At 54.2% G+C, this 26,980-nt stretch overlaps 1 long non-coding RNA gene across 2 annotated transcripts in view; it reads left to right on the top strand.

The window, feature by feature from the left end:
- Positions 1-816: 816 nt before the first annotated feature.
- The window catches only part of LOC138353150 (uncharacterized), a 400,025-nt gene continuing 373,861 nt past the window's right edge, over positions 817-26,980 (top strand). Inside the window, exon 1 of one of the 2 annotated variants that reach the window (XR_011223094.1) lies at positions 817-837. This is a non-coding gene — a long non-coding RNA (uncharacterized lncRNA). The remainder of the gene's footprint in view (positions 838-26,980) is intronic. The other variant, XR_011223092.1, reaches the window with a different exon arrangement.

The following is a 26,980-nucleotide window of genomic DNA, read 5'->3' as shown; positions in this document are numbered from 1 at the left end:
AATAATCGTCAACAGAACCTAAACAGGTAACTTAACCTACGCCTATATGCACAATATGCTAAAATATTATAATATTAATTCATACTTGAGAAAATTCATGTTTTGAATGAACAGCAAGTTAAAATTGATGAATGCGTCTGTGGGGTCGACTGCTGGATAGGATGGACTTGAGTCGAGGACGGGTTACTCAATGCACGTTGGTGCTCCAGGAAGGTTCTGTGTGATCTACGTATCTGGAATCATGTTTGTGTCCATTGCTTTATTACAAATATCGTTCCTTTATAAACAAGGAGAAAAACAAGGTAAGTGCTATGTTGCGTGTGACGGAAATACGGAAAATTTATCTGAAAAATTTCACCGCTTGTGATAGATACAAGAAACAAGTGTTTTCGTTAAAAGTAATTTACCTGGACTGATGTTGTAAAGTTAATGGCTCAGTGTGTACAGTACAGATGTAATGTTTTAAAGTGTGCAGGAACCTTAATTACTCGATCCCTGTCTGACAACGTGCTAACAGTGTACTGAAGTTGCCATTGAGTTGTGTGCGAGAAACCCGGGTAGAGAACGCTGCTGCTGCTGCTGTCCGTAGTCAAGACTCGGGACAGTTTAGTGTTGTACAGCAAATGTTAGACGACCACAACACTTAACTGCTGTTGGATAATTACGTGCGCGTCGGTGCCTCTAATTCTTCGCGTAGTGTTTCTTGTCTTGTGCCGAAGTACTACGTCGTCTCGCTAAGTGTTTGCGAGCGTGACGTCAGCAGTGTTGCGTCAACCACTGGGCCCCGCCTCACCTCCCTAGACCAGGTACACCAGCGCTCTCCTCCTCCAAGACAAGGTTAGTAACACCTCGAGGCTCAAGCGTCACACTTACCTGCGCAGCTTACATATATGAACTAAAATATGAATATTCATGCGGTATATGAGGATTTTAATGTATATAAACAATTTCAAAAGGAGAGAAATAACTATCTTTTTTGTCATTTCAGGTAAACTCTCTTTAGCTCATCGTGTGACAGGAATCCACCAAGTCTTAAGGTACGTAACAATTTCCTTCTGTTTCCGTAGACCGCCGCGGGTGAGTGACGGTGAGGGAAGAGTTCTTCCTGTTTTCGATGTTGGAGAAAACGACATTTTTGTTTCGCTTCGAGACTGTGGCGGAGCTACGAGGACCACACTGTAAACTGCGGGCTACACGACTGCTGGAAAGTTTACCGAGAAAGCGAGAGGAGTTTACTTAACATCGTTAACTGAGGAATGTAGAGTTTACAAGTGTTTAAGAAACATGGTGTTACGGGCTTCCCAGCAAACACCATAGACTTAAGCGGGTAAATTCTAGAACAAATCTGAGTATGGGACACAGCGGTGACTTGTGTATCCGGGCGGGTAGGGGGGGGGGCGGGGTCTTGGTAGACAGCGGTAGTCAGAATAGATCAAGGATTAACACCAACTGAAGTTATTGATAGATTGAAGGACGTTTCATAAGTTGTTGGAACTGGTGATCCTGAACCAGTTGAACGATAGAAAGGTCAAGTCCTTGTTGGATATGACCCCGATAGAACGACTAAATGACAACGATTTGAAGTTGATGAGTGACGGGGCGCCAGAAGCAACTATAGACTCATGAATCATCAACCCAGTGGAGATGGTACAGAGTAAATGGGTACAGAGGGTTGGGGTACACTTGGGCTTAGAGACCTTTATCATTTTGGATTTTTAACCCAGACTTAAGCCAATCAAGACGTAATCAATTACGTCTTGAGTACTCTACGTCTTGAGTACTTATGTACTCTATTTATGGTGTCTATGTCCACTGTGTCCCCACTTATGGCATCTATGTCCAATGTGTGCCCACTTATGGTGTCTGTGTCCACTGTGTGCCCACTTATGGCGTCTGTGTCCACTGTGTGCCCACTTATGGTGTCTGTGTCCACTGTGTCCCCACTTATGGCATCTATGTCCACTGTGTGCCCACTTATGGTGTCTGTGTCCACTGTGTCCCCACTTATGGCGTCTGTGTCCACTGTGTGCCCACTTATGGTGTCTGTGTCCACTGTGTCCCCACTTATGGCATCTATGTCCACTGTGTGCCCACTTATGGTGTCTGTGTCCACTGTGTCCCCACTTATGGCATCTATGTCCACTGTGTGCCCACTTATGGTGTCTGTGTCCACTGTGTGCCCACTTATGGTGTCTGTGTCCACTGTGTCCCCACTTATGGCATCTATGTCCACTGTGTGCCCACTTATGGTGTCTGTGTCCACTGTGTCCCCACTTATGGTGTCTATGTCCACTGTGTGCCCACTTATGGTGTCTGTGTCCACTGTGTCCCCACTTATGGTGTCTGTGTCCACTGTGTCCCCACTTATGGTGTCTATGTCCACTGTGTGCCCACTTATGGTGTCTGTGTCCACTGTGTCCCCACTTATGGTGTCTGTGTCCACTGTGTGCCCACTTATGGTGTCTGTGTCCACTGTGTGCCCACTTATGGTGTCTGTGTCCACTGTGTGCCCACTTATGGTGTCTGTGTCCACTGTGTGCCCACTTATGGTGTCTGTGTCCACTGTGTGCCCACTTATGGTGTCTGTGTCCACTGTGTGCCCACTTATGGTGTCTGTGTCCACTGTGTGCCCACTTATGGTGTCTGTGTCCACTGTGTGCCCACTAATGGTGTCTGTGTCCACTGTGTGCCCGTGCAGCACAGAGGGGATCTGAGGGAGGGCGGAGGTGCCCATAAAAGTTTGCACATAACAGCGGCCATTAACACAAGTGGCAGAAACGGTACACTAATATACCGTGATAATTCTTCTTCTTTTATGAAGAGTGCCACAGGAGCGTCCGACACGCATAGTGGCTCTCCAGACCCAAGGCACCGGCACTGTGCTCACCTACTGGTTCTCAACTGTGCTTGTAGGACTCGAGTTTCAGCTCCCTAGTCACACCTCTCGTCAATCAACTGGCGTATAGGTTCCCGGGCCTATTGGGCTCGGTCATATCTACGTATTAAGCTGTGTGTAGTGTCTGCCTCTTCCAATTCACTCCAAAGTTCATTTCATTTGTTCACTAACGCTGAAAAATTTATTTTGTTTAATTTTTTTCCACCTGCGTCTCTCCGTGAATCACCTTATAATTTCGCTAGAGATTCCCTATTTAATCCATCTTTCAGTTGCCTGAAGTTTTATCTTAATATCTTTGAAACTTATGTCCCTCAGTTCTGGGACTAGTCTAGACTTTTCTGGGCTTAGTTTTGATTTTGATATCGTAAGGACTCCCTGCAGCGTCGCACATTCCACAGCTGGTCTGATGTATGTGGAACATATGGTCCTCATCGACTCTTTATTCTGATCAGTAAAGGTAGTTTTCAAGTTGGCTAACCTTGCATATGCCGCTGATAATATCCACTTAATGTGGGCTTCGGGAAACAAATTCAGTGCGATATCAACTCCCAGGTTTTTCTGGGCTTGATTCGCTAAGGTTTTTTCTCTATCTAGTACTGGAAGCTGTGTCTAGTAGACGCACGAACATTGATCGGTCTATCTAGTACTTTGTACCTGCCTTAATGTTCCCAGTGCCCAGTTTCATTACTTTGCCCAACTTCAATTAAACTCTTGCAATCATTTGTTGAACTATTTCAATTCATATAAGGCATCTTGTATTTTCGTCTTATACTCTTCTAAATTAATCCTATTAATAATGTGTGCATCACCAGCAAACAATAAGAGGCACGAGTCCATTCACTCTGGAAGATCCTTTACAAATATAAGTAATGATCAAAAGATAGCATCAAGCTGGGGAGACGATGTAGCACCATCAGTGTCGATGGATATCCAAAATACACCAAATACCACCCAGGAGGCCAACATTAGAAGAAAAACACTTGAGGCGAGAGATATCAAAGGCATCAGATTCACTAAGAATTTTTTCGAGGGATATAAGGAAAGCAAGAGATCCCCTGTGAAGGATTGTCCGAAAAAAAATCCACAAGGTGTACGACTGTAAGAGGGACAGTGCAGTTAGGGCAGTAAGGAGCTGGGCGGCGCTCCAATAAGTGTCCAAGAGTTGTGTTAGCCAATACATAACCTAGCAAAAGACACTTTCCATCATCTATTACAGTGGAACGAGGAATTAAGTCCAAGGGGATTATGCTAATTTTGAGAATGCGCAGTTTGTTGCCTGTAACCTCACACCCGTGACCCTGCCAGCAGTCGTGGACTGAGGAATGAGTGGGTACAAGTCTGAATAATCAACAATGCTTGTTTGGAAACATGACAAGTGCGGACAGCCTCCATAGCGACAGTGTCCGCACGTTCATTTAAGGTAATTTCAATATGGCTGGGAACCCAACAAAACTCAACTGTCTTATATTTGCCGGATATAATAAATAGCAAATGTTGAATTACGACCACCACAGGATGCAAAGAGTAAACCGATTTCAGGCCCATGAGGTCACTGCGGGAGTCAACTACAATGACAGAGGAACATTGACGTTGGAAAAGCAGTTGACGAAGTGCATATGCAACTGCATAAAGTTCAGCCATAAAGATGCTAGCCTCAGGAGGCAGGCGGGACATCCAGCTATAGTCAGGAAATACAACAGAACAGCCCACTCCATCGGCAGACTTAGACCATCTGTGAAGAGGAAAAGGAAGGTGAAGAAAAGTGTTCAAGGAAATGGCGTGTCATAACCATAGGATGGGTGGAAGCCCTCACCATGCGAGTCAAGGTCTTGCAACACTTTGCTAGTGGAACCCTCCAAAGGGGGTAAAGATGAAACGAAGAGAGCTATTGCTAACACGGCACCTCATGCAAGCCAGACACGGCGCTTCCACCAGGCCAGACACGGCGCCTCCACCAGGCCAGACATGGCGCCTCCACCAGGCCAGACATTGCGCCTCCACCAAGCCAGACACGGCACCTCCACCAGGTCAGACAAGGCGCCTCCACCAGGCCAGACACGGCACCTGCACCAAGCCGGACACGGCGCCTCCACCAAGCCAGACACGGCTCCTCCACCAGGCCAGACACGGCCCCTGCACCAAGCCAGACACGGCACCTCCACCAGGCCAGACACAGCGCCTCCACCGGGCCAGACACGGCGCCTCCACCAGGCCAGACACGGCGCCTCCACCAGGCCAGACACGGCGCCTCCACCAGGCCAGACACGGCGCCTCCACCAGGCCAGACACGGCGCCTCCACCAGGCCAGACACGGCCCCTCCACCAGGCCAGACACGGCACCTCCACCAAGCCAGACACGGCGCCTCCACCAAGCCAGACACGGCGCCTCCACCAAGCCAGACACGGCGCCTCCACCAGGCCAGACACGGCGCCTCCACCAGGCCAGACACGGCACCTCCACCAGGCCAGACACGGCACCTCCACCAAGCCGGACACGGCACCTCCACCAAGCCGGACACGGCACCTCCACCAAGCCGGACACGGCACCTCCACCAAGCCGGACACGGCACCTCCACCAAGCCGGACACGGCACCTCCACCAAGCCGGACACGGCACCTCCACCAAGCCGCACACGGCACCTCCACCAAGCCGGACACGGCGCCTCCACCAGGCCAGACACGGCGCCTCCAACAGGCCAGACACGGCGCCTCCACCAGGCCAGACACGGCACCTCTACCAGGCCAGACACGGCACCTCCACCAAGCCAGACACGGCGCCTCCACCAGGCCAGACACGGCGCCTGAACCAAGCCGGACACGGCACCTCCACCAGGCCAGACACGGCGCCTCCACCAGGCCAGACACGGCACCTGCACCAAGCCAGACACGGGGCCTCCACCAGGCCAGACACGGCGCCTCCACCAGGCCAGACACGGCGCCTCCACCAGGCCAGACACGGCGCCTCCACCAGGCCGGACACGGCACCTCCACCAAGCCAGACACGGCACCGTCCCCAGGCCGGACACGGCGCCTCCACCAAGCCTTACACGGCGCCTCCACCAAGCCAGACACGGCACTGTCCCCAGGCCAGACACGGCGCCTCCACCAAGCCAGACACGGCACCGTCCCCAGGCCGGACACGGCGCCTCCACCAAGCCAGACACGGCACCGTCCCCCAGGCCAGACACGGCGCCTCCACCAAGCCGGACACGGCACCTGCACCAAGCCGGACACGGCACCTGCACCAAGCCGGACTCGGCGCCTCCACCAAGCCAGACACGGCGCCTCCACCAGGCCAGACACGGCGCCTCCACCAGGCCAGACACGGCGCCTCCACCAAGCCGGACACGGCACCTGCACCAAGCCGGACACGGCGCCTCCACCAAGCCAGACACGGCGCCTCCACCAAGCCAGACACGGCACCGTCCCCAGGCCAGACACGGCACCGTCCCCAGGCCAGACACGGCGCCTCCACCAAGCCGGACACGGCACCTGCACCAAGCCGGACACGGCGCCTCCACCATGCCAGACACGGCGCCTCCACCATGCCAGACACGGCGCCTCCACCAGGCCAGACACGGCGCCTCCACCATGCCAGACACGGCACCTACACCAGGCCAGACACGGCGCCTCCACTAAGCCAGACACGGCACCTGCACCAGGCCAGACACGGCACCTGCACCAGGCCAGACACGGCACCTCCACCAGGCCAGAGACGGCACCTGCACCAAGCCAGACACGGCGCCTCCACCAGGCCAGACACGGCGCCTCCACCAGGCCAGACACGGCGCCTCCACCAGGCCAGACACGGCGCCTCCACCAGGCCAGACACGGCGCCTCCACCAGGCCAGACACGGCGCCTCCACCAGGCCAGACACGGCGCCTCCACCAGGCCAGACACGGCGCCTCCACCAGGCCAGACACGGCGCCTCCACCAGGCCAGACACGGCGCCTCCACCAGGCCAGACACGGCGCCTCCACCAGGCCAGACACGGCGCCTCCACCAGGCCAGACACGGCGCCTCCACCAGGCCAGACACGGCGCCTCCACCAGGCCAGACACGGCGCCTCCACCAGGCCAGACACGGCGCCTCCACCAGGCCAGACACGGCGCCTCCACCAGGCCAGACACGGCGCCTCCACCAGGCCAGACACGGCGCCTCCACCAGGCCAGACACGGCGCCTCCACCAGGCCAGACACGGCGCCTCCACCAGGCCAGACACGGCGCCTCCACCAAGCCAGACACGGCGCCTCCACCAAGCCAGACACGGCGCCTCCACCAAGCCAGACAGGGCGCCTCCACCAAGCCAGACACGGCGCCTCCACCAAGCCAGACACGGCGCCTCCACCAAGCCAGACACGGCGCCTCCACCAAGCCAGACACGGCGCCTCCACCAAGCCAGACACGGCGCCTCCACCAGGCCAGACACGGCGCCTCCACCAGGCCAGACACGGCGCCTCCACCAAGCCAGACACGGCGCCGTCCCCAGGCCAGACACGGCACCTGCACCAAGCCAGACACGGCGCCTCCAGCAGGCCGGACACGGCACCTGCACCAAGCCGGACACGGCACTTGCACCAAGCCGGACACGGCGCCTCCACCAAGCCAGACACGGCACCGTCCCCAGGCCAGACACGGCACCTGCACCAAGCCGGACACGGCGCCTCCACCAGGCCAGACACGGCGCCTCCACCAGGCCAGACACGGCGCCTCCACCAGGCCGGACACGACACCTGCACCAAGCCGGACACGGCGCCTCCACCAGGCCAGACACGGCGCCTCCACCAGGCCAGACACGGTGCCTCCACCAGGCCAGACACGGCACCTGCACCAAGCCGGACACGGCGCCTCCACCAGGCCAGACACGGCACCTCCACCAAGCCAGAAACGGTGCCTCCACCAGGCCAGACACGGCACCTGCACCAAGCCGGACACGGCGCCTCCACCAGGCCAGACACGGCACCTCCACCAAGCCAAACACGGCGCCTCCACCAGGCCGGACACGGCACCTGCACCAAGCCGGACACGGCGCCTCCACCAGGCCAGACACGGCGCCTCCACCAGGCCAGACACGGCACCAAGCCAGACACGGCGCCTCCACCAGGCCAGACACGGCGCCTCCACCAGGCCGGACACGGCACCTGCACCAAGCCGGACACGGCGAATCCACCAAGCCAGACACGGCACCTCCACCAGGCCGGACACGGCACCTGCACCAAGCCGGACACGGCGCCTCCACCAAGCCGGACACGGCGCCTCCACCAAGCCGGACACGGCGCCTCCACCAGGCGAGACACGGCGCCTCCACCAGGCGAGACACGGCGCCTCCACCAGGCGAGACACGGCGCCTCCACCAGGCGAGACACGGCGCCTCCACCAGGCGAGACACGGCGCCTCCACCAGGCGAGACACGGCGCCTCCACCAGGCGAGACACGGCGCCTCCACCAGGCGAGACACGGCGCCTCCACCAGGCGAAGACACGGCGCCTCCACCAGGCGAGACACGGCGCCTCCACCAGGCGAGACACGGCGCCTTCCACCAGGCGAGACACGGCGCCTCCACCAGGCGAGGACACGGCGCCTCCACCAGGCGAGACACGGCGCCTCCACCAGGCGAGACACGGCGCCTCCACCAGGCGAGACACGGGCCTCCACCAGGCGAGACACGGCGCCTCCACCAGGCGAGACACGGCGCCTCCACCAGGCGAGGACACGGCGCCCTCACCAGGCGAGACACGGCGCCTCCACCAGGCGAGACACGGCGCCTCCACCAGGCGTAGACACGGCCGCCTCCCCACCCCCACCGGCGAGACACGGCGCCTCCCACCAGGCGAGGACACGGCGCCTCCCCCGCCTCCACCAGGCGAGACACGGCGCTCCACCAGGCGAGACACGGCGCCTCCACCAGGCGAGACACGGCGCCTCCACCAGGCGAGACACGGCGCCTCCACCAGGCGAGACACGGCGCCTCCACCAGGCGAGACACGGCGCCTCCACCAGGCGAGACACGGCGCCTCCACCAGGCGAGACACGGCGCCTCCACCAGGCGAGACACGGCGCCTCCACCAGGCGAGACACGGCGCCTCCACCAGGCGAGACACGGCGCCTCCACCAGGCGAGACACGGCGCCTCCACCAGGCGAGACACGGCGCCTCCACCAGGCGAGACACGGCGCCTCCACCAGGCGAGACACGGCGCCTCCACCAGGCGAGACACGGCGCCTCCACCAGGCGAGACACGGCGCCTCCACCAGGCGAGACACGGCGCCTCCACCAGGCGAGACACGGCGCCTCCACCAGGCGAGACACGGCGCCTCCACCAGGCGAGACACGGCGCCTCCACCAGGCGAGACACGGCGCCTCCACCAGGCGAGACACGGCGCCTCCACCAGGCGAGACACGGCGCCTCCACCAGGCGAGACACGGCGCCTCCACCAGGCGAGACACGGCGCCTCCACCAGGCGAGACACGGCGCCTCCACCAGGCGAGACACGGCGCCTCCACCAGGCGAGACACGGCGCCTCCACCAGGCGAGACACGGCGCCTCCACCAGGCGAGACACGGCGCCTCCACCAGGCGAGACACGGCGCCTCCACCAGGCGAGACACGGCGCCTCCACCAGGCGAGACACGGCGCCTCCACCAGGCGAGACACGGCGCCTCCACCAGGCGAGACACGGCGCCTCCACCAGGCGAGACACGGCGCCTCCACCAGGCGAGACACGGCGCCTCCACCAGGCGAGACACGGCGCCTCCACCAGGCGAGACACGGCGCCTCCACCAGGCGAGACACGGCGCCTCCACCAGGCGAGACACGGCGCCTCCACCAGGCGAGACACGGCGCCTCCACCAGGCGAGACACGGCGCCTCCACCAGGCGAGACACGGCGCCTCCACCAGGCGAGACACGGCGCCTCCACCAGGCGAGACACGGCGCCTCCACCAGGCGAGACACGGCGCCTCCACCAGGCGAGACACGGCGCCTCCACCAGGCGAGACACGGCGCCTCCACCAGGCGAGACACGGCGCCTCCACCAGGCGAGACACGGCGCCTCCACCAGGCGAGACACGGCGCCTCCACCAGGCGAGACACGGCGCCTCCACCAGGCGAGACACGGCGCCTCCACCAGGCGAGACACGGCGCCTCCACCAGGCGAGACACGGCGCCTCCACCAGGCGAGACACGGCGCCTCCACCAGGCGAGACACGGCGCCTCCACCAGGCGAGACACGGCGCCTCCACCAGGCGAGACACGGCGCCTCCACCAGGCGAGACACGGCGCCTCCACCAGGCGAGACACGGCGCCTCCACCAGGCGAGACACGGCGCCTCCACCAGGCGAGACACGGCGCCTCCACCAGGCGAGACACGGCGCCTCCACCAGGCGAGACACGGCGCCTCCACCAGGCGAGACACGGCCGCCTCCACCAGGCGAGACACGGCGCCTCCACCAGGCGAGACACGGCGCCTCCACCAGGCGAGACACGGCGCCTCCACCAGGCGAGACACGGCGCCTCCACCAGGCGAGACACGGCGCCTCCACCAGGCGAGGACACGGCGCCTCCACCAGGCGAGACACGGCGCCTCCACCAGGCGAGACACGGCGCCTCCACCAGGCGAGACACGGCGCCTCCACCAGGCGAGACACGGCGCCTCCACCAGGCGAGACACGGCGCCTCCACCAGGCGAGACACGGCGCCTCCACCAGGCGAGACACGGCGCCTCCACCAGGCGAGACACGGCGCCTCCACCAGGCGAGACACGGCGCCTCCACCAGGCGAGACACGGCGCCTCCACCAGGCGAGACACGGCGCCTCCACCAGGCGAGACACGGCGCCTCCACCAGGCGAGACACGGCGCCTCCACCAGGCGAGACACGGCGCCTCCACCAGGCGAGACACGGCGCCTCCACCAGGCGAGACACGGCGCCTCCACCAGGCGAGACACGGCGCCTCCACCAGGCGAGACACGGCGCCTCCACCAGGCGAGACACGGCGCCTCCACCAGGCGAGACACGGCGCCTCCACCAGGCGAGACACGGCGCCTCCACCAGGCGAGACACGGCGCCTCCACCAGGCGAGACACGGCGCCTCCACCAGGCGAGACACGGCGCCTCCACCAGGCGAGACACGGCGCCTCCACCAGGCGAGACACGGCGCCTCCACCAGGCGAGACACGGCGCCTCCACCAGGCGGGACACGGCGCCTCCACCAGGCGGGACACGGCGCCTCCACCAGGCGGGACACGGCGCCTCCACCAGGCGGGACACGGCGCCTCCACCAGGCCGGACACGGCGCCTCCACCAGGCCGGACACGGCGCCTCCACCAGGCCGGACACGGCGCCGTTCCCAGGCCAGACACGGCACCTGCACCAAGCCGGACACGGTGCCTCCACCAAGCCAGACGCGGCACCGTCCCCAGGCCAGACACGGCGCCTCCACCAGGCCAGACACGGCGCCTCCACCAGGCCAGACACGGCGCCTCCACCAGGCGAGACACGGCGCCTGCACCAAGCCGGACACGGCACCTCCACCAGGCCAGACGCGGCACCGTCCTCTGGCCAGACACGGCACCGTCCTCTGGCCAGACACGGCACCGTCCCCAGGCCGGACACGGCACCTGCACCAAGCCGGACACGGCGCCTCCACCAGGCCGGACACGGCGCCTCCACCAGGCCGGACACGGCGCCTGCACCAGGCCAGACGCGGCACCGTCCGCAGGCCAGACACGGCACCTGCACCAAGCCAGACACGGCGCCTCCGCCAGGCCAGACACGGCGCCTCCGCCAGGCCAGACACGGAGCCTCCACCAGGCCAGACACGGCACCTGCACCAAGCCGGACACGGCGCCTCCACCAGGCCAGACACGGCGCCTCCACCAGGCCAGACACGGCGCCTCCACCAGGCCAGACACGGCGCCTCCACAAGGCCAGGCACGGCGCCTCCACAAGGCCAGGCACGGCGCCTCCACCAAGCCGGACACGGCGCCTCCACCAAGCCGGACACGGCACCTGCACCAAGCCGGACACGGCGCCTCCACCAGGCCAGACACGGCGCCTCCACCAGGCCAGACACGGCGCCTGCACCAGGCCAGGCACGGCGCCTGCACCAAGCCGGACACGGCGCCTGCACCAAGCCGGACACGGCGCCTGCACCAAGCCGGACACGGCGCCTGCACCAAGCCGGACACGGCGCCTGCACCAAGGCGGACACGGCGCCTGCACCAAGCCGGACACGGCGCCTACACCAGGCCAGACACGGCACCTCACCTGCACCAGCATGTTTGTTCCCGTGTTGGGATTGGGAGGTGTGGGCGGCGTTGGGGGCGCGGTTTCTGGCGCCGCTGCAGTGGCAGTTGGTGTTTCGTATGTTGCATTTGTCGTTGGCGACAAATGTCCGGTTGTGCATGCTGGGTTTGCGTGACTCTGACGCGTGTGTACACTGTGGGTTGCCTGAGACTCAGTTGCGTGTTTTTTATTTTTGTGAGCAGTTGCGTGGTTTGCTTGAATGGTTTCATGACGTGTTGGCCGTGGTTTGCGGGCCGGGGTATCGGGGTGTATTTTTGCGGTATTTGTTCTTGTCTTTTACGCGGGGCTCTCGCTGGGTGTGAAATACGTTACATCTTCTCGTTGCTGATTATGTTTATTGTGTGTGGGTTGATCAGAGGGAGGGTTATGGGGTTGATAGGGTTTTGGGGTTTTTGAGAGGCCGCTTGCGGTACACCTGGTGGTGGCTGCAGCGTGCTTTTCCGGGCGATTTTTGCGGTTGGTTTACGGGTGCGTATGTTCGTGGGGCTGCTTTTGGGCGAGTGATCGTGGGTCGGGTTGTGGGTTGTTTCGGTGGGTCTTCTTCCGGTTTGTCTTTGGTCACCGGCCCTCCGGTGGGCCTCCTCGGTGGGGGTTAGGTGGGGTGTGTGTGTGTGGTTGTGTTTCTGCCATGGTTGCTCCTGTGCTTGTGTGTAGGCGTGAGTCTGTCCTGGCTCCTGCGTGGGCCGTTTAGTTTGCTCTGTGTGGGTTGGTTTACCTTGTTATATTATTTCTGGTATGGTTGCTTGTTGCGCGTTTGTCTATGTATTTTATTATTCACCCCTTTCTAGTTTGTAGGGTGTTTGTATTGCTGTTCCTGTATATTGGATGTTTTTTTTTTGTTTTTGCCATTATTTACTGTTATTTGTCTCTTTCATGTGCCATGTGTTTTTGCTTGTGCTGCTTATGTGTTTGTGTACGGCGTGTGTGTGCGTGTGCATTGTTTTATTATGTGTACATTTTTCTGTTCTTTGTTCTTACCGTTTGTATTTATCTGTTAATGTATTTGCTGTATTTCTCTTTTCTTGTTCCATGCATTTATGTATTTTGACTATATATATTAGTAGTTTCGGAGGACTGGTGGTGTTATGTACTATTCTGCACTTGTGTTTGTATTCGTGTGCATGTTTTATGTTATTTATCTCTAGTGGTCTCTGTACCGTTGTTTATGTGATGGATCCCGTGTCGTTGTTTATGTGATGGATCCCGTGCCGTTGTTTATGTGATGGATCCCGTGTCGTTGTTTATGTGATGGATCCCGTGTCCGTTGTTTATGTGATGGATCCCGTGTCGTTGTTTATGTGATGGATCCCGTGTCGTTGTTTATGTGATGGATCCCGTGTCGTTGTTTATGTGATGGATCCCGTGTCGTTGTTTATGTGATGGATCCCGTGTCGTTGTTTATGTGATGGATCCCGTGTCGTTGTTTATGTGATGGATCCCGTGTCGTTGTTTGTGATGGATCCCGTGCCGTTGTTTATGTGATGGATCCCGTGTCGTTGTTTATGTGATGGATCCCGTGTCGTTGTTTATGTGATGGATCCCGTGTACCGTTGTTTATGTGATGGATCCCGTGCCGTTGTTTATGTGATGGATCCCGTGCCGTTGTTTATGTGATGGATCCCGTGTCGTTGTTTATGTGATGGATCCCGTGTCGTTGTTTATGTGATGGATCCCGTGTACCGTTGTTTATGTGATGGATCCCGTGTACCGTTGTTTATGTGATGGATCCCGTGCCGTTGTTTATGTGATGGATCCCGTGTCGTTGTTTATGTGATGGATCCCGTGCCGTTGTTTATGTGATGGATCCCGTGTACCGTTGTTTATGTGATGGATCCCGTGTACCGTTGTTTATGTGATGGATCCCGTGTACCGTTGTTTATGTGATGGATCCCGTGTCGTTGTTTATGTGATGGATCCCGTGTCGTTGTTTATGTGATGGATCCCGTGCCGTTGTTTATGTGATGGATCCCGTGTACCGTTGTTTATGTGATGGATCCCGTGCCGTTGTTTATGTGATGGATCCCGTGCCGTTGTTTATGTGATGGATCCCGTGCCGTTGTTTATGTGATGGATCCCGTGCTGTTGTTTATGTGATGGATCCCGTGCCGTTGTTTATGTGATGGATCCCGTGCCGTTGTTTATGTGATGGATCCCGTGCCGTTGTTTATGTGATGGATCCCGTGCCGTTGTTTATGTGATGGATCCCGTGCCGTTGTTTATGTGATGGATCCCGTGTCGTTGTTTATGTGATGGATCCCGTGTCGTTGTTTATGTGATGGATCCCGTGTCGTTGTTTATGTGATGGATCCCGTGCCGTTGTTTATGTGATGGATCCCGTGTCGTTGTTTATGTGATGGATCCCGTGCCGTTGTTTATGTGATGGATCCCGTGTACCGTTGTTTATGTGATGGATCCCGTGCCGTTGTTTATGTGATGGATCCCGTGTACCGTTGTTTATGTGATGGATCCCGTGCCGTTGTTTATGTGATGGATCCCGTGTCCGTTTTAGGGTTTTCCTTTTTGTTCTCTTCAGTCCTGTGTTTATGTATTGTTTCTTTATGATGTACCTTGTGCATTTCTTTTATACAAAAAATAAATAACATTTATTCATAAACTTAATAACAATACAAGGCAACAATAGCTTAACGTTACGTTAAAGTCCGTAGTGACGCTGGCGACACTATACAAGCCGGTATAGTCGCACTTCCCGTTCACACCGCTGGCGGCTCCTACATTTTTTTTAGATATATACAAGAGTTGTTACATTCTTGTAGAGCCACTAGTACGCGTAGCGTTTCGGGCAGGTCCCTGGAATACGATCCCCGCCGCGAAGAATCGTTTTTTCATCCAAGTACACATTTTACTGTTGCGTTAAACAGAGGCTACAGTTAAGGAATTGCGCCCAGTAAATCCTCCCCGGCCAGGATACGAACCCATGACATAGCGCTCGCGGAACGCCAGGCGAGTGTCTTACCACTACACCACGGAGACTGTTAAACATTAGACATTAACATCAACATCAGACATTAACTGAAGCAGCGGCCGGCCACTCACACGCAAGCAGCAGTTCATAACGACTGCGGCAAAACAATATAATAATAACAATTAAAGACACAACAGACAGACAGACCTGTCACAAAGACAATCCTTCGTGCAACACTTTGTTAATTACGGTAAAGCTCGTCTCTCCGGACGGCAGTCAAGACAATCGGTTACATCACTATGACCAACACAAGACAATTGATCTAAGCAATTTCAATCAAAACAACAAATCTCGCAGAGTGTGCGATGATCACTGTTTAGTCAATCACTGGACACTCAAACAAAAGCAGGGAAATTTACGTTAATTACAATCTATCAACACAGTCAAGCAATCAAACAAGGCTTAAGGAAGTTAATCTAACAAACACCGGGTAATTCACAATAAGTGAGTAACCACACTAATTGCAGTCAAACTGACAGTCAATTAACTCATAAAGAATTACGTTAACACTTGGCCGATCGCTGACATTGCCTGATGAACACTAATTAGTCAACCCGTTGCTAATTACCTCACACTACTACTGACGGTAATTAGTAAAACTAATTACAACATTACTGACTTCACTTAATAATCACAAATGAACACAACACCCGAGTCACGTACACCAACACAATACAGTAGCAAATACAGTGCTTAACCACAGCACTGATTGACACAACACTGTCACTTCATGAATGGCAAACAATAACACAGAAATAAATGGGTGAACACAGCCTCTTACCTTTTATAACTATTTGTCGTCTGGAACGAAAGAACAGAAGACACACGGAAATGGTTAATAACAGTGACGGAATATATTTAATCTCACAAAACAATAGACACACTCAGCTAATGTTAGCCACTCTCCATGGTGTATAACAAGTCACTGGTAACAGGTGAACTGCCAAAAACTTGGAAGACTGCTAATGTAGTCCCGATGTACGAGAAGGGTGATAGGCAGGAGGCACTGAACTGCAAGCCAGTGTCACTGACGTGCATACCATGCAAAGTGATGGAGAAGATTGTGCGAAAAAAACTAGTGGAACATCTGGAGCGAAGGAACTTTGTATCAAAACATCAGCATGGGTTCAGGGATACCAAGTCCTGCCTCACAGGGTTGATTGAATTCTATGACCAGGCAACAAAAATCTGGCAGGAAAGAGAGGGCTGGGCAGACTGCATATTTTTGGATTGCCAGAAAGCCTTTGACACAATACCATATAGGAGACTAGTGCACAAACTGGAGATGCAGCCCGTAGTGAAAGGGAAGGTACTTCACTGGATAAGGGAGTACCTAATCAACAGAAGACAGCGAGTCACTGTAAGGGATGAGGTCTCGGAGTGGCGAGACGTCACCAGTGGAGTCCCTCAGGGATCAGTTCTTGGACCAATACTGTTCCTGATATGTGAATGATCTTTCAGAGGGGAAGAGACTCGTTCCTCTCAATATTTGCTGATGATGCAAAAATTATGAGGAGGAATAAAACGGAGGAAGATAGTATGAGGCTACAAGATGACCTAAACAAACTGAATGAATTGTCCAACAAATGGCTGCTAAAGTTCAACCTGAGTAAATGTAAGGTAATGAAACTAGGGGAAGGAAATAGGCTAAACACTGGATACAGAATGGGAGATGAAGTCCTTCACGAAACGAACAGAGAGAAAGATCTAGTAGTTAATATCACACCAAACTTGTCTCCTGAAGCCCACATCAAAAGAATAACATCGGCGGCGTATGCGAAGGTGGCAAACATCAGAACTACCTTCAGAAACTTGTGTATTCACTCTTTCAGAACCCTGTACACCACATATGTAAGACAAATACTGGAGTATGCGGCCCCAGCATGGAGCCCGTACCTTGTAAAGCACAAGACGAAACTGGAAAAAGTTCAGAGGTACGCCACTAGACTAGTCCCAGAACTAAGAGACATGAGTTACGAGGAAAGGCTGAGTGAACTGCATCTCACGTGACTGGAAGATAGAAGAGCTATGGGAGATATGATCACCACATACAAGATTCTCATGGGAATTGACAAGGTAGACAAGGATGGATTATTTAACACGGGTGTTACACGAACAAGGGGACACAAATGGAACCTTGAGTACCCAAATAAGCCACAGAGACATAAGAAAGAACTACCTGTATTTCAGTGTCAGAGTAGTTAGTAAATGGAATGCACTAGGAAGTGATGTGGTGGAGGCTGACTCCCTGCACAGTTTCAAATGTAGATATGATGGAGCTCGAGAAGCTCAGGGCTCTGTACACCAGCATGATGACAGTTGAAAGGCGGGACCAAAGAGCCAAAGCTCAACCCCAAAGTACAACTAGGTGAGTACACAAATATTATAAACACATGATAACTAAATGTGTAACAATGTGCAAGATTACAACCACACTCAGCCAGTTTAGAGTTATCACACAGGGGAAAAAAATAAATGTAGACCTTGCAACCACTCAATGGGAGACGGTCTTAAGCGACAAAACTCCCACACAGGGAATAGCTCAACTGACAGCTGAAGCTTACAAGGTCTGCTTGAAGCTCGTGCCTGTGAGGAGGGGCAGAAAGAGGACCACTCTAGGAAGAGAACGCAGACGACTGTACAGGAGAAGGAAAAAAATAACGGAAATGCTTCGGCAGACACAACTATCACAAGCAAGAAAAATAAACCTAAACAGGGAGATCCAAGAAATAGAACAAACGTTGTAACGGTCATATGAGTCTGAGGAAATGGAATTGGAACAGAAAGCTATACAAGAGATAAAGAAAAATCCAAAATATTTTTTCACATATACAAAATCAAAATAAAAAACCTCACCAGTATTGGACCTTCAATTACAAATGAAGGTACGTACACAGAGGACAACAAAGAGATTAGTGAAATTCTAAGAAGCCAGTATGAGGCTGTGTTTAGCACACCAATAAACAACATGAAAGTTGATGACCCAGACAGCTTCTTTATGAATGACATTCAAGCTGCAGATAATATAACGGATATTACCACAAACTCGGAAGACTTTGAAAGAGAAATTGACAATATGCCTATGCACTCAGCTCCTGGACCTGACTCATGGAATTCAACATTCATAAAGAAATGTTAAGTACCAGTAGAGCAAGCACTCAGCGTAATAAGGAGAAAGAGCCTGGATACAGGGGAGATACCAGCAGCACTTAAATCTGCAGATATAGCTCCTTTGCACAAGGGGGGGAGTAAAGCCTTGGCAAAAAACTATAGACCAGTTGCACTAACATCACACATAATAAGTTTTTGAAAGTGATTAGGAATCAAATTTCTAGTTTTATGGGAAACAATGAGTTACACAACCCAGGACAACATGGATTTAGAGCGGGAAGATCCTGTCTGTCACAGTTACTCAATCACTATGACAAAATCACAGAAGCTCTAAAAGAGAAGCAAAATGTAGATGTTGTATACACAGACTTTGCAAAGGCATTCGACAAATGTGACCATGGAGTGATAGCACACACAATGAGGTCAATGGGAATAGCTGGTAAAGTAGGACGCTGGATACTCAATTTCCTGTCGAACACAAAGAGTAACAGTCAATCAAATCAAATCAAGTCCAAGCTCAGTTAAAAGCTCTGTACCTCAAGGTACAGTCCTTGCACCACTGCTGTTCCTTATTCGCATATCAGATATAGTTAAAAATACAAGTCACAGCTTCGTGTCATCTTTAGCAGATGACACAAAAATAAGCATGAAAATTAACTCTGCTGAAGACATGAAAAAATTACAAGCAGATGTCAACAAAGTTTTCGATTGGGCAGCAGAAAATACCATGACGTTTAACAGTGATAAATTCCAGGTACTCAGGTACGCAAAAATGAGGACCTTAAACATAATACATGGTACAAAACACAATCAAATCTGCCCATAATAGATAAACAGCATGTCAAGGATTTGGGAATAATAATGTCCGACGATCTAACGTTTAGGGAGCATAACCAAGCAAATATTGCGTCATCCAGAAAAATGATAGGATGGATTATGAGAACTTTCAAATCCAGAGATCCCATCACGATGGTTGTACTCTTCAAGTCACTTGTGTTGTCCCGTCTTGAGTACTGCTCGGTACTCACTTCCCCCTTCAGAGCAGGAGAGATTGCTGAAATAGAGGGAATAAAGAGAACATATACAGCACGCATAGACGCAATAAAGCACCTAAATTATTGGGATCGTCTCAAAGCTCTCCAAATGTACTCACTAGAAAGGAGACGAGAGAAATACCAAATAATATACACATGGAAAATACCGGAAGGCCAGGTCCCTAATCTACACAGTAAAATAACAACGTACTGGAGTGAACGATATGAAAGAAAATGCAGAATAGAACCAATGAAGAGCAGAGGTGCGATGGGCACAATCAGAGAACACTGTATAAATACCGGAGGTCCGCGGTTGTTCAACGTCCTCCCAGCGGCTATAAGAAATATTGCCGGAACAACCGTGGACATCTTCAAGAGAAAACTAGACTGTTTTCTAAAAGAAGTTCCGGACCAACCAGGCTGTGGTGGGTATGTGGGCCTGCGGGCCGCTCCAAGCAACAGACTAGTGGACCAAACTCTCACAAGTCAAGGGGCAGGGGAGTAGAAGAACTCCCAGAACCCCATCAACCAGGTCTCAAAGCAAGATTGGCTGTAAATGCCTTTACTTATCGTGCTTCCCCGGTTGTAGATCTTGCCGTTTCAGGATTGTGAAGGAACCAACAGACTGTCAGGCTGACTTAAACTCAGCACAGAGGAATAATGAACTTCAGATGAAATGATATAGAAATGAATTAATTGAGTACTCGCTTTGAAAATACCGGTCTGCATTCAACACTCTCTCATGCTCACAATGATTCTGCTGTTGATTGAAGATCAAGCACAACACAGTCAACTCCTGATGGATCCTTGTGCACAGGAATCACGGGTGGAGGTGAGATGGGGTGGAGGTGAGATGGGGTGGAGGTGAGATGGGGTGGAGGTGAGATGGGGTGGAGGTGAGATGGGGTGGAGGTGGCGTTGCTTCCCAGCGAGACTGGGCAGATGGAGAGAGCAAGAGACCACCGGGCCACAAAGGCGAGAACCACTTGCCCTCATGATGGTGGAGGCAGGAGTGAGTGTGCCGCGCCCAGCTAGGCCAGATTAGAGCGGCGTGCTCCGCTGGCGGAACACTGGTGTAGCGAGATGGGCACCCCGTGCCCAGCACACGGGGTGGACACCACAGTAGACCATATATGACAGTCCACTACAGTCCTTAAATCAATATAAATCACTCGGAATTTTAACTCAAAACAATGGGAATCGTATCCCAGATTCCTTTCACACAGTTGACTTAGCGGTATGGTGACGGATCGCTCTTAAGATAGCAGATGAACATGGATCAAATACTACAGTCCAGATGCACCTGTAGACGAACACTTCATGCAGGTCGGCGTTCAATCCCCGACCGTCCAAGAGGTTGGCCACCATTCCTCCCCCCCCCTCCCCGTCCCATCCCAAATCCTTATCCTGACCCCCTTCCCAATGCTATATAGTCGTAATAGCTTGGCGCTTTCTCCTGATAGTTCCCATCCCTTATCTTTGTAAATATAGCTAATCGTGCTGAGCGAATATCGGATTCTGTGATAACGCGTAGACGAGAATATATATAACTTGGGCTTATTGAAGGTGCGTTTAATGGGAAATAACAGTGACTTTGACCGAAGTCAAGACGGCGCGTCTTCCTTCCTCAGACGCTCCCTTCAGAATAATGCCTCTAGGTGGGAAACACGCCCTGCGGTCCTCCTTAGTTCTTCATGACGGTCAATCAGGTGGTAGCGTCTTGGAGGCCCAGGAGCGTCTCAACCTATGGGACATGCCCTGCCATGGCGCCACTCTGACATCACCGGCAAAGTAGCGGTTCGGTTTGCCGAAGGGGAGAGAAAACCGTTGAGAACTTTCCTTCACTCCTGGGTACTTCGTCTCCATGGCGCTGGTACACAAATATAACTAAATGCTGTAACTCTTTTTCTAGTCATGCTACAGCGGCCACCGTAAGTTTTCTGGACAGCTGAGGGTGTCTACCTTTTAAAGACACCCAATTTCGACCTTCTAGCTCCAATATTAAAGAAGTTAGAATTTCGTGCACTTCTGTGCACTCTTTGAAAATATCTGAAAGCAAAATGGTGATCTGCTTCTTCTATCAGTCTTGTGTAAGCTAGTCAGAGGTACAACCTCTGACAAGGACAAGTGCGGGTAGCCTCCTTAGCGGCAGTGTCCACACGCTCATTAAGGAAACACCAACATGGCTGGGAATGCAGGAAAACTTAAACCTTTTTTAATTAGCTAGAGATTAGAAACAGCTAATATTGGACATCTAATACCATAGGATATATATAGGGTTAGATGACTCCAGAGCCATGAGAGCTCTACGAGAGTCATCCACTACAACAAAGGAGCGCTGACAATGGAAAAGCACTTGGCAAAGGGCATACAAGATATCACACAGTTCAGCCGTGAAAATGTTAGCCACTTGTGGTCGGTGACAGACATAAGTGTGTCAGGAAACACCTCAGAGGACCCTACACCGTGGGCAGACTCAGACCCATCTATATAGACAGCAACAGAATTCGAGTGTGAAAGAAAATGATGAAGGAAAAAGCGTTTCTGAACAAGGAGTGTGGGTGTGTGTATTTACTATTTCTGCCTGCGGAATCGAGATATTAGCTCTTGGACCTCGCCTTTCTAACCATTCTATTTTTTTCTTATGTCTACTGTATATTTCTCTCTAACGCGCACACACACACACACACACACACACACACACACACACACACACACACACACACACACACACACACACACACACTACGATCAGGTGACAAAGATTAAGTAAGAAAGAGAAGGATGGGCGGACTGCATTTTTTTTGGACTGTCGGAAAGCCTTTGACACAGTACCCCATAAAAGGTTGATGCATAAGCTGGAGAAACAGGCAGGTGTAACTGGTAGGGCGCTCCAGTGGATAAGGGAGTACCTAAGCAATAGGAAGCAGAGAGTTATAGTGAGGGGTGAGACCTCAGAATGGCGTGAAGTCACCAGTGGAGTCCCACAGGGCTCTGTGCTTGGACCTATCCTGTTTCTGATATACGTAAATGATCTCCCAGAGGGTATAGACTCATTCCTCTCAATGTTTGCTGACGACGCCAAAATTATGAGAAGGATTAAGACAGAGGATGACAGCTTGAGGCTTCAAGAAGACCTGGACAAGCTGCAGGAATGGTCGAACAAATGGTTGTTAGAGTTTAACCCAAGCAAATGTAATGTAATGAAGATAGGGGTAGGAAGCAGGAGACCAGATACAAGGTACCATTTGGGAGATGAAATACTTCAAGAGTCAGAGAGAGAGAGAGACCTGGGGGTTGATATCACGCCTGACCTGTCCCCTGAAGCTCATATCAAGAGGATAACATCAGCAGCATATGCCAGGTTGGCTAATATAAGAACTGCCTTTAGAAACTTGTGTAAGGAATCTTTCAGAACATTATATACCACATATGTCAGACCAATCCTGGAGTATGCGGCTTCAGCATGGAGTCCATATCTAGTCAAGCATAAGACTAAACTGGAAAAGGTTCAAAGGTTTGCCACCAGACTAGTACCCAAGCTGAGAGGTATGAGCTACGAGGAGAGACTACGGGAAATGAACCTCACTTCGTTGGAAGACAGAAGAGTTAGGGGGGACATGATCACCACATTCAAGATTCTCAAGGGAATCGACAGGGTTGATAAAGACAGGCTATTTAACACAAGGGGCACACGCACAAGGGGGACACAGGTGGAAACTGAGCTCCCAAATGAGCCACAGATATATTAGAAAGAACTTTTTTAGTGTCAGAGTGGTTGACAAATGGAATGCATTAGGAAGTGATGTGGTGGAGGCTGACTCCATACACAGTTTCGAGTGTAGATATGATAGAGCCCAATAGGCTCAGGAACCTGTACACCTGTTGATTGACGGTTGAGAGGCGGGACCAAAGAGCCAGAGCTCAACCCCCACAAACACAACTAGGTGAGTACTACGTGAGTACACACACACACACACACACACACACACACACACACACACACACACACACACACACACACGCGCGCGCGCACGGACGCAGCAGCTGTCTAACTCCCAGATACCAATTTGCTGCTGGGTGAACAGGAGCACTAGGTTGAAAGAAACAATGCTCATTTGCTTCTGTCTCGGCCGGGAATGAACCCTACGACCCCAGAGTGCAGTCCACTCAGTCGCGAGCCCCTTGTGCATGTGAGCGTGTGTGTGGGCATTAGCGTTTAAATGTGAGAATGTGCGGATACATGCGTGTGTCTGCATGGATGTGCGAGTGTGTGTGTGCGTGCGTGCGTGCACGTGTGTTTGCGTGTGTGTGTGAGCGCGCGCGTGGGTGTGTGTGTGTGTGTGTGTGTGTGTGTGTGCTTGTGTGTACTCACCTAGTTGTGCTTGCGGGGGTTGAGCTCTGCTCTTTCGTCCTCTCAACTGTCAATCAACTGTTTACTAACTACCTTTTTTTTTTTCTTTTTTTCCACACAACACACACACCAGGAAGCAGCCCGTGACTGCTGACTAACTTCCAGGTACCTATTTACTGATAGGTAACAGGGGCATTCAGGGTGAAAGAAATTTGCCCATTTGTTTCTGCCTGGTGCGGGAATCGAACCCGCGCCACAGAGTTGCGAGTCCTGCCCGCTATCCACCAGGCTACCAGGCCCCCCTGTGTGTGTGTGTGTGTGTGTGTGTGTGTGTGTGTGTGTGTGTGTATGTGTGTTTGTGTGTGTTAACGCAAACACATAGTTTATATCAATATATATTTTCTTAGCTAGTGTGGAGTTAGCACCAGGCGAGTGATGACGTCACGGCTCACACCAGGCGAGTGATGACGTCACGGCTCACACCAGGCGAGTGATGACGTCACGGCTCCCACTAGGCGAGTGATGACGTCACGGCTCCTCATAAAGACATTTTTCCCCAGGATGGTGTGGTGTTCATTGCCTCGTTCCTCCTGGAATTGTGTTATGTTTCATCAGCGATGGTCTTTAATTTCCTCCTAATGTGGTTATCTTGCCTCCAGACTCTAGTGTGTGTGGCCCTGGGGGTGTGTGTGTGTGTGTGTGGCCCTGGATGTGTGTGTGTGTGGCCCTGGATGTGTGTGTGTGTGGCCCTGGGGGTGTGTGTGTGGCCCTGGATGTGTGTGTGTGTGGCCCTGGATGTGTGTGTGTGTGGCCCTGGATGTGTGTGTGTGTGGCCCTGGGTGTGTGTGTGTGTGGCCCTGGATGTGTGTGTGTGTGGCCCTGGATGTGTGTGTGTGTGGCCCTGGGTGTGTGTGTGTGTGTGTGTGGCCCAGGATGTGTGTGTGTGTGGCCCTGGGTGTGTGTGTGTGTGTGTGTGGCCCAGGATGTGTGTGTGTGTGGCCCTGGGGGTGTGTGTGTGGCCCAGGATGTGTGTGTGTGTGGCCCTGGGTGTGTGTGTGTGTGGCCCTGGGGGTGTGTGTGTGGCCCAGGATGTGTGTGTGTGTGGCCCTGGATGTGTGTGTGTGTGGCCCTGGATGTGTGTGTGTGTGGCCCTGGGTGTGTGTGTGTGTGTGTGGCCCAGGATGTGTGTGTGTGTGGCCCTGGGTGTGTGTGTGTGTGTGTGTGGCCCAGGATGTGTGTGTGTGTGGCCCTGGGTGTGTGTGTGTGTGTGTGTGGCCCAGGATGTGTGTGTGTGTGGCCCTGGATGTGTGTGTGTGTGGCCCTGGATGTGTGTGTGTGTGTGGCCCTGGATGTGTGTGTGTGTGGCCCAGGATGTGTGTGTGTGTGGCCCTGGATGTGTGTGTGTGTGGCCCTGGGTGTGTGTGTGTGTGTGTGTGGCCCAGGATGTGTGTGTGTGGCCCTGGGTGTGTGTGTGTGTGGCCCTGGATGTGTGTGTGTGTGGCCCTGGGTGTGTGTGTGTGTGTGTGTGGCCCAGGATGTGTGTGTGTGTGGCCCTGGATGTGTGTGTGTGTGGCCCTGGGTGTGTGTGTGTGTGGCCCAGGATGTGTGTGTGTGTGGCCCTGGATGTGTGTGTGTGTGGCCCTGGGTGTGTGTGTGTGTGTGTGTGGCCCAGGATGTGTGTGTGTGTGGCCCTGGATGTGTGTGTGTGTGGCCCTGGATGTGTGTGTGTGTGTGTGTGGCCCTGGATGTGTGTGTGTGGCCCTGGGGGTGTGTGTGTGTGTGTGTGGCCCTGGATGTGTGTGTGTGTGGCCCTGGATGTGTGTGTGTGTGTGTGTGGCCCTGGATGTGTGTGTGTGGCCCTGGGGGTGTGTGTGTGTGGCCCTGGGGGTGTGTGTGTGTGTGTGTGGCCCTGGATGTGTGTGTGTGTGGCCCTGGATGTGTGTGTGTGTGTGTGTGGCCCTGGATGTGTGTGTGTGGCCCTGGGTGTGTGTGTGTGTGTGTGTGGCCCTGGATGTGTGTGTGTGTGTGTGGCCCTGGGGGTGTGTGTGTGTGTGTGTGGCCCTGGGGGTGTGTGTGTGTGTGTGTGGCCCTGGGGGTGTGTGTGTGTGTGTGTGGCCCTGGATGTGTGTGTGTGTGGCCCTGGATGTGTGTGTGTGTGGCCCTGGATGTGTGTGTGTGTGGCCCTGGATGTGTGTGTGTGTGGCCCTGGGTGTGTGTGTGTGTGGCCCTGGATGTGTGTGTGTGTGGCCCTGGATGTGTGTGTGTGTGGCCCTGGATGTGTGTGTGTGTGGCCCTGGATGTGTGTGTGTGTGGCCCTGGATGTGTGTGTGTGTGGCCCTGGATGTGTGTGTGTGTGGCCCTGGATGTGTGTGTGTGTGGCCCTGGGGGTGTGTGTGTGTGGCCCTGGATGTGTGTGTGTGTGGCCCTGGGGGTGTGTGTGTGGCCCTGGATGTGTGTGTGTGTGGCCCTGGATGTGTGTGTGTGTGGCCCTGGATGTGTGTGTGTGTGGCCCTGGATGTGTGTGTGTGTGGCCCTGGATGTGTGTGTGTGTGTGGCCCTGGATGTGTGTGTGTGTGGCCGTGGATGTGTGTGTGTGTGGCCCTGGATGTGTGTGTGTGTGGCCCTGGGGGTGTGTGTGTGTGGCCCTGGATGTGTGTGTGTGTGGCCCTGGGGGTGTGTGTGTGTGGCCCTGGATGTGTGTGGCCCTGGATGTGTGTGTGTGTGGCCCTGGATGTGTGTGTGTGTGGCCCTGGATGTGTGTGTGTGTGGCCGTGGATGTGTGTGTGTGGCCCTGGATGTGTGTGTGTGTGGCCCTGGATGTGTGTGTGTGTGGCCCTGGATGTGTGTGTGTGTGTGGCCCTGGATGTGTGTGTGTGGCCGTGGATGTGTGTGTGTGTGGCCCTGGATGTGTGTGTGTGTGGCCATGGATGTGTGTGTGTGTGGCCGTGGATGTGTGTGTGTGTGGCCCTGGATGTGTGTGTGTGTGGCCCTGGATGTGTGTGTGTGTGTGGCCCTGGATGTGTGTGTGTGTGTGGCCCTGGATGTGTGTGTGTGGCCGTGGATGTGTGTGTGGCCCTGGATGTGTGTGTGTGTGGCCCTGGATGTGTGTGTGTGTGGCCCTGGATGTGTGTGTGTGTGTGGCCCTGGATGTGTGTGTGTGTGGCCGTGGATGTGTGTGTGTGGCCCTGGATGTGTGTGTGTGTGGCCCTGGATGTGTGTGTGTGTGGCCCTGGATGTGTGTGTGTGTGGCCCTGGATGTGTGTGTGTGTGGCTCTGGATGTGTGTGTGTGTGGCCCTGG

The sequence above is a fragment of the Procambarus clarkii genome, chromosome 56 (genome assembly GCF_040958095.1).
Source record: "Procambarus clarkii isolate CNS0578487 chromosome 56, FALCON_Pclarkii_2.0, whole genome shotgun sequence".
Classification (NCBI taxonomy): domain Eukaryota; kingdom Metazoa; phylum Arthropoda; class Malacostraca; order Decapoda; family Cambaridae; genus Procambarus; species Procambarus clarkii.
This window is presented reverse-complemented; position numbering and strand designations above follow the sequence as displayed.